At 41.9% G+C, this 6,000-nt stretch overlaps 1 long non-coding RNA gene across 1 annotated transcript in view; it reads left to right on the top strand.

Annotated features, from left to right (window-relative positions):
- Positions 1–1,202: 1,202 nt before the first annotated feature.
- LOC140913871 (uncharacterized) overlaps positions 1,203–6,000 on the top strand; it is a 29,353-nt gene continuing 24,555 nt past the window's right edge. Inside the window, exons 1-2 of the long non-coding RNA XR_012159679.1 lie at positions 1,203–1,278; positions 1,495–1,557. This is a non-coding gene — a long non-coding RNA (uncharacterized LOC140913871). The remainder of the gene's footprint in view (positions 1,279–1,494; positions 1,558–6,000) is intronic.

The raw sequence follows: 6,000 nt of genomic DNA, 5'->3' as shown, positions 1-6,000 counted from the left end.
CAAAAGGAGTATCCGACATAGTGTACGCTCTACATAACCTCCCATCATATGTATATGACGGATTGTTTGTTGTTTGATAAAAGATTACAATTCCATGGCATGTTTACAGAGCAAGTGTGCTGGAAACACAAAGTTTCTGCTCTTGCAATTTGATATAACAAAACTATTTATTACAGGTAGTGTCCAGCACTTGAAGAGCGTGAGTTATGGCAAGTCGTATGGTTTCTCACACCACTTTGGATAGTAGTCTGTTCTGGTCATCTCAGTGCTGGCTCAATACAATTGACATACATTTAAAAAAATGGTTAGCAGGGTACAATAGGGTGGCCAACTTGGGAATTGCAATTAGGGGCTAATGGGTTTTTAACTGGGCACCCAGGGCCTTATTCTCCCACCACAGGATTGACTTGAAAAGAAATTACCTGTATCCTGAAGTGGGAGAATAGGGGAAATAGTATTTACGCGCAACTCATAGGCATGGTCTGTTGTCTGCTTTCTAAAGTTATCCATCCCCTCTTTTAAAAAATTTTGAATATTGGTAGGTTAAATTGCCCCAAATCCACCAGAAAACTTGCTCTAAATTATCCCTAGCTGAAGGCCATTGAAGTTAATAAATAAGTATAATAAAAATATCTACCTAGGTACTCATATTACCTCTGTGACACTGGCAGGCCAGACACCAGCTCATGCCAAGGCCGAGAGCCTCACTGAACACTGACAAAGGCATGGCTGGAAACCAGTCTGGCTCACCGGTGGGTTGGAACAGTTAAAATAGATATTAGTGTTTGTTTAGTATTTACACTTAATGGAATGCTTGTAGGATGCTGCATATATTAATCCTACTTATAATATCTGTCTTCTATGGTGTAATGTCATAGGGAGCATTTGCATTGTAAACCTGTGTAATTGTGTAACCCACCAAAGAAGAAAAGACGCATTCATTGGTGTGAAGGGCCGGTCCTGCAGACAAGAGGGCCTTTGAAACCAAATGAACCATTGTAAGGCAGCATAAGGACAAACAGCCTGTTGACTGTGCTCCCTACAGTGACGCCGCTGTGCCGGTACAGCTGTGCTGCTGCAGCCCACGTGGCAAAGACGCTCTGTGCTGACAGGAGAGAGCTCTCCCGTCGGCATTAAAAACATGCCCCCATAAGCTATGTCATCAGGAGAAGCTCTCCCTCTGACATAGTGCTGTCCACACTGGCGCTTAGGTCAGTGTAACTTCTGTCACTCAGGAGGGTATCTGATTCACACCCAAGTGACATAACTTATGCCAACGTAAGCTGTAGTGTTTACGTAGCCTAGATCTCTTTATGCTGTCTGGACTCTGAGGGGTAAAGATTCCCCATGCTGCTTTGTATGGGTCAGCCCTAAAGGCCGTATAGAGCTGCTTAGCTTATATTACCTTTCTAAATATAAGGCTGTAACTCATTTTTGTGTATATGTTTCCTGTTTTAATCTTGTAAATACCTTTCATTTCTTTTCTTAATTTAGCTTAGCCCAGGATTGGCTACAGGCATTGTCTTTGGTTGGACATCTGAGTACAAATGACTTGGGGTAAGTGATTGGTCCTTTGGGACTGGGAATAACCTGAATATCATTTTGATTTTTGGTGTAAAGTTACCATCTTTCACATAGTCCTGGGTGGCAAGGTAGACTGGAATGCCCAAGGGGACTGTCCGGTAAGCTTGTTATAGTGCTTTAGGAGTTCACACTTATTACTGGGTTGGTGAAATCTAATTATAGAATGTACCAACAGTTTGGGCTTTCTGCCCTGTTTTTGACAGTCTACCCAAATGTTGGCACTCATGGTCATGACCCACTCCAGACAGTGTGACATGCTCATCACAGTAATTTTTGAGTGCCTCCCAAATGAATAAAAGAACAACAATAAATAAAACTCTGTTACAAACTGAAGGAATGCAAATAGGAAGGAGAAAGACATCTAGTACAGAGGCAATAGAACGTGGCTGAATAATGGAGAGGGAGGAGATAAGGTGGATGTTTCCCATATCCAAAGATTTAAAAAAACTATAAAAAAGAAAACCTAGGAGAACCTGGAAACAAGACGATCTGAACAACTAGGTAGTGAGCGAAGCTCTCTGTTACAGGTTAGTAAGGTTGGAGAAGAAGTTATTTTGGAATACGCATTGCAGCTAAACCCCTCAGATTTATGGTACAGGTTACACACCAGAGCCTCAAATGTCCCACTTGCACTTGTTTATTTGATTAATATTTGTGTTTTATTTTTCTTTCATCTCACAATAAACACCCTTAAATTTGTGAACCATATTTTTCATCTGTAACTGATTTCTCAGGATGCTGGTAATCTCCAATCATTAGGGAAGACATCATGTCCTAGGGTGATGTATTTTGGAAAAATACATGAACAACTTCTATGTCAAAAATATTAAGAATTGAACGAATGAGTTTTATATTAATACTTCTCACAAGGTTATTGCCCATGGAGAGAGCCCTTCCCTGTACTGAAAGTAGCTTTCAGCAATGGAAAAACAAATATATAGATTTAGAATAATGGATGCTCACCCAAAGAGCAAGATGCATAAATTTTGTAAACAGGCATCAATGAACCTCAGAGACAATGGCTAACCTAGGTGTGTCATGTGAGCAGGATAGCTAAATAAAAGAACTGGAGAAAGACAGTGAATTAATGTCCATCTATGATGATTGTGATGGGGATTTGATAATAAGACTAAACATCACAGAAAGCTCAAATTTATCTTCCTTGATAGGAAAGGAAGTTGAAGGGTGAAGCAATGCAATTTTCCTTTGGATCCTCATTGAGAGATAGCAGAATGCAGCTTCTCCATTTAGGGAATGAAGAGTGAGAGGTTTCCTGCCTTAGGTTTTAAAAACAGAATCTAATGTATTTGCTTGCAGTTTGTTAGCTTCCATTTTGTTGCTGGGTGAATTTCTTTTCATCATGAGGATGTTTGATTTTTGTGAAGATTGATAAGTATTATTTTAAAGGGATGCCCAGACTTGTCACTGTAATTCAGTAAAAGCCTGTGTGTGTGCAGTCTCCTGAAAGAAATTATATAAAGGCTGTGATGATTCTCGGGTACCCAGGACTGTGAGACAACTTGTTACCACCCTTCCTCCAGTGAGCGGGAGACTGGCTTGTGCTTAACTGGGTGTCAGCTTCCTGACACCATCAGCCTGTTAGCCACCCAAGCACTCTCCTCTGGGCTGTGCCAGCCCTTACTTTACCTTTCAGGTTAACACTAGGTGTACTCTATTCCCGGAGTCTTTTGAAGCATTCCCAGTAGTGTCCAGCCCCTTATCCACTGAACACTCACACAAGTACCAGGTCTGCTGTTCCCAAGCGAACAGTATACACACTGACATGTATGATTCAACTTAAGATCAGCACTTAGCTTCGTACCCTGGCACTGAGATATATTTATAGTGAAAACAACAATAAATTTGTTGTCAAAGATTTAAGAGTCAAGAGATAGTGAGTAAGAATAATGGAAACAAAAGGTTGCTATAAAACAAAATCATAACATGCTTTCTAGAGCCTAAACTTAACACGCTAACCTCCTATCTAAAGAAGCCTTGTCTCACTCAAGTCTTCTGCAGCATTTGCAACCATGACTGGTTGTGATCCTGTTTTCATGCATGTAGATGCACTGCCCATTTACTACCTAGGTGCAACGTGACACCGTATAAAAGATGGGTGACAATTTATAATATTATTGATACCATTATTATAAAATTGCAACACATCTTGTACAAAGTATATCATGTAAGGTATCAATGGAAAAGTTACAGTCTGTCAAGTTTGATTATCCTGGTTAAATCCAGGTATCATCTTTGTATCTAAAGTTATGAATATTGGCTATGTATTTATATCTCAAGTATGTTTGTTCTTGGGGTAACACTCACAAGGTAGTTTACATCCAGTCTTGCCAGTCCATTGTGAATGGACTATTCAAGCTTGATGGGCCATTAAGAAGAATCAACTCTCCAGATAGCTTTTCCAGAGGATGCCTTAGACAGCAAGGAGCCAATGGCCATCCCTGTGATTCAGCAAAACATGTAAGGGCATGTGATATGGACATATGACCTCAGACTCCATCTTTGTCAATAACTTTCCATACATGGGGCTGTGGGCTTTGTTTGGGACAGTAAATGTCCATGCACATGGCAAAAGATTTAAAAGACACCTGAGACATCTCAATTTTGCTCCATTCCTGCTTCAGTTCTCTGGACTGTGGATTTACAACTAAAAGGGATATTTTAAACTATGGACTGAGGACCTTCCAATCTTTCGGAAGTTACCTAAGAGACTTTTGCAAGCCAGCAGTCTATTCCATCACTGCTATGATCCTGATCCATGAACACTGAAAAACACTTGTATGTATATGATTCTTTAACCATTCAGCAACTCTCTTCTTGTCTTTTGTTTAAAAAGTCTTTAGTTAGTTTGGCTAACAGTGTGATATTTCGGTAAAATCTGAAATATATATTGACCTGGGGGTAAATGTCTGATGCTTTGGGATTGGTAGAACCTCAGATATGGTGAATTATGTTTTCAGTAATATCTCACTTTAGCAGCAGAATACGGACCCTGAACTTCAGAAAAGCAGACTTTGACTCCCTCTGGGAACTGATGGGCAGGATCCCCTGGGAGAATAACATGAGGGGGAAAGGAGTCCAGGAGAGCTGGCTGTATTTTAAAGAATCCTTATTGAGGTTACAGGGACAAACCATCCTGATGTTAGAAAGAATAGTAAATGTGGCAGGCGACCAACTTGGCTTAACAGTGAAATCCTTGCTGATCTTAAACACAAAAAAGAAGCTTACAAGAAGTGGAAGATTGGACAAATGACCAGGGAGGAGTATAAAAATATTGATCAGGCATGCAGGAGTGAAATCAGGAAGGCCAAATCACACTTGGAGTTGCAGCTAGCAAGAGATGTTAAAGAGTAACAAGAAGGGTTTCTTCAGATATGTTAGCAACAAGAAGAAAGTCAAGGAAAGTGTGGGCCCCTTACTGAATGAGGGAGGCAACCTAGTGACAGAGGATGTGGAAAAAGCTAATGTACTCAATGCTTTTCTTGCCTCTGTCTTCACGAACAAGGTCAGCTCCCAGACTACTGCACTGGGCAGCACAGCATGGGGAGGAGGTGACCTGCCCTCTGTGGAGAAAGAAGTGGTCTGGGGCTATTTAGAAAAGCTGGACGAGCACAAGTCCATGGGGCCGGAAGCGCTGCATCTGAGAGTGCTAAAGGAGTTGGTGGATGTGATTGCAGAGCCATTGGCCATTATCTTTGAAAACTCATGGTGATCGGGGGAAGTCCCGGACAACTGGAAAAAGGCTAATGTAGTGTCCATCTTTAAGAAAGGGAAGAAGGAGGATCCCGGGAACTACAGGCCAGTCAGCCTCACCTCAATCCCTGGAAAAATCATGGAGCAGGATACAGAGGGACCTAGACAAATTAGAGGACTGGGCCAAAAGAAATCTGATGAGGTTCAACAAGGACAAGTGCAGGGACCTGCACTTAGGACGGAAGAATCCCATGCACTGCTACAGACTAGGGACCGAATGGCTAGGCAGCAGTTCTGCAGAAAAGGACCTAGGGGTTACAGTGGACGAGAAGTTGAATATGAGTCAACAGTGTGCCCTTGTTGCCAAGAAGGCCAATGGCATTTTGGGATGTATAAGTAGGGGCATTGCCAGCAGATGGAGGGACGTGATTATTCCCCTCTATTTGACATTGGTGAGGCCTCATCTGGAGTACTGTGTCCAGTTTTGGGCCCCACACTACAAGAAGGATGTGGAAAAATTGGAAAATGTCCAGCGGAGGGCAACAAAAATTATTAGGGGACTGGAACACATGCCTTATGAGGAGAGGCTGAGGGAACTGGGATTGTTTAGTCTGCGGAAGAGAAAAATGAGGGGGGATTTGGAACCTGCTTTCAGCTACCTGAAAGGGGGTTCCAAAGAGGATGGATCTAGACTGTTGTCAGCAG

Source organism: Lepidochelys kempii, chromosome 6 (assembly GCF_965140285.1).
Source record: "Lepidochelys kempii isolate rLepKem1 chromosome 6, rLepKem1.hap1, whole genome shotgun sequence".
Taxonomy (NCBI): domain Eukaryota; kingdom Metazoa; phylum Chordata; order Testudines; family Cheloniidae; genus Lepidochelys; species Lepidochelys kempii.
The sequence above is the reverse complement of the archived record's forward strand: the minus strand, read 5'-3'. Positions and strand labels throughout refer to the sequence as shown.